The following is a 2328-nucleotide window of genomic DNA, read 5'->3' as shown; positions in this document are numbered from 1 at the left end:
CTGTTACATGACATTATATTGTGTGAAAGTTCGTTCAGTTATGCACTTACAGCTTTTTAAAAAGCAATGAAAATAAAATTCATTTTCCAACTTTAGAATTGGAACCTAAAAAACATATGTAACCTACAGAAAAACACTAAAACACAACTAAAATACCCATAAGCCTTGAGAGGTGTGTTATCTCCACTGCACCTGGTTCACTGTCATTGTATGTTTGTTTCTCTTTCTCTCTGTGAAACTGGGTAGTGGAGGTCGGCGGTTGGAGGGGGCCCTACCTGACCCTGCAGTGACACAGAGAAAGATAAGACACAACCAGGCAACCAGAAATGAAAAAAGGTTGGCTCAGGTGCTGTATAAAACTCTTATAATTTTAGTAAAAACCCTGTAATTTATCCTTGAACCAGTATGTTTTATGAGAAGTTAATAAAAACACATATTGTACTAAGCTGTTATGGCTGCTATAGGGAAACAGATAAACGTGATATTATCATAGCACACTGATGCATTATAATTACAACAGAAAATAGTTTATGTAGTAAATACTCTCCAACCTAAGATTCTGTACTATCTACGCTAAATTTGAAAAAGCTGTGGTGCCTCAAAATCTGAAAATATGCATTCAGTCATGATGATTCCACATCTATTGGTCTAAGAATCATAAGAAGTCAAATGGATTATTCAATAGCAATCCCCTGACAAGCTCGTGGGAAGTGCATCAGTGTGTGTCCTATTGTAGTCATGCTGGAGAGAGACACAAGGATTACTGATTTGTTACAGTCCAGTGTGTACTAACATGTGACCACAATCTTCTCTTTTTTTCCTCAACAAAACACTCCATGTATTCCTAGGAGCCATTTCTGTTTTCTTCTGGTTTTTGTCAAAAACCACAGATTGTCCCAGCACTCATATCATTAAAACAGAAAGGAAAAAAAAAAAACAGAGACAAAGACAAAGAGAGACAATAAGCCAAGAGAGGCACCCATGATCGAGATATTAGGGTAGGTAAAAAAAAACAAACAAAAATAATTTTAAGGTGTCTGTTCAGTACATACAGCGGTGTGAAAAAGTGTTTCCCCCCTTTCTGATTCCCTATTTTTTGTATGTTCATCACACTTAAATGTTTCATATCATCAAAAGATTTAAAATTAAGATAAAGATAAAAGTAAACACAACATGCAGTTTCTAAATGAAGGTGGCCCACAGGTGGCGCTGTGTGAATAAGTGATTGTGCCCCCCACTCCACCAGCACATCTGCTATAACATCATGTACAACATGTATCACAACTTTGGAAAGCTGAGTTCAATTTCTCTAGCCACACCCAGGCCCGATTAATGCCACACCTGTCAGTCACCAATCAAGAATTCACTTAAATAGGACCTGCCTGACAAAGTGGAGTATAACAAAACATTCTCAAAAGCCAGACATCATGTCATGATCCAAGGAAATTCAGGGACAAATGAGAAACAAAGTAAATGAGATCTCTCCCCCACAGTGAGAATCATTATCCACAAATGGCGAAAACATGGAACAGAGGTGAACATTCCCAGCAGTGGCTGGCCGACCAAAATTACCCCGACAACCTGTCCAAGACATCACAAAAGACCCAAGAACAAAATCCAAAAAACTGCAGCCCTCACTTGCCTCAGTTAAGGTCTGTGTTCATGGCTCCATCATAAGAAAGAGACTGGGCGAAGATGGCCTGCATGGCAGAGTTCCAAGCCAAAAACCACTCCTGAGCAACAGGAACATAAAGGTGTCATGGTCTGGGTCTGATGACCCAGAGCTCATGTATTTCTTGTATATGTTTTTCCATATGTTATGGTGGTTTTCTCTCCCTTTTTGTCCTTTCTCCCTGGGTGCTCCCGGATGTTTTGGGGTCGCTGAGGGGACTGCGACCCGGAAGTGTTCCCGCACTAGGGACTGCCGCACCTGCCGCCCATTAGCCCTCACCAGCTGCAGCTGATGGCTTCATGAGGGGCGCCTTATTTAAGAAGGTGGCGGAGCCCCAGTCGGCGCGGGATTATACTAAGTCGAACCTGTTAAGTACCTCCGTAGATTAGTGTGTTGTGATCGGCTTCGCTACTAAAGGCTGCCTGCTGAGCTGTGTGTGTTTTTGTGTCACCAGGAGTCGGGAGTCAGGAACGTCGTCACGAGGGGAAATCACAGAGTGGAATCGGGTTTTTGGAGTTGTCACCTTTTCACTGCTATGGACACGTGCACTGTGTGGGATTCTTGGAGGAATCGCCACAGGAGTCACAGTGCTTGAATTGTATATAGTTGTCGTTTCTGTCCACTCGCCATAAATAAATCCACTGTCCTTCACTTGA

The 2328-nt window shown here is 41.9% G+C and overlaps 1 long non-coding RNA gene across 1 annotated transcript; it reads left to right on the top strand.

Annotated features, from left to right (window-relative positions):
* Positions 1-1774: 1774 nt before the first annotated feature.
* LOC147305901 (uncharacterized) lies at positions 1775-2328 on the top strand. Its single transcript, XR_015126733.1, has 2 exons — positions 1775-2039; positions 2127-2328. It is a non-coding gene; the product is annotated as an uncharacterized LOC147305901 (long non-coding RNA).

This window comes from Aulonocara sp. 'chitande type north' Nkhata Bay, linkage group LG20 (assembly GCF_057382095.1).
Source record: "Aulonocara sp. 'chitande type north' Nkhata Bay isolate Kocher_YH1m ecotype deep benthic linkage group LG20, A_spYH_male_GT1.1, whole genome shotgun sequence".
Classification (NCBI taxonomy): Eukaryota; Metazoa; Chordata; class Actinopteri; order Cichliformes; family Cichlidae; genus Aulonocara; species Aulonocara sp. 'chitande type north' Nkhata Bay.
The sequence above is the reverse complement of the archived record's forward strand: the minus strand, read 5'-3'. Positions and strand labels throughout refer to the sequence as shown.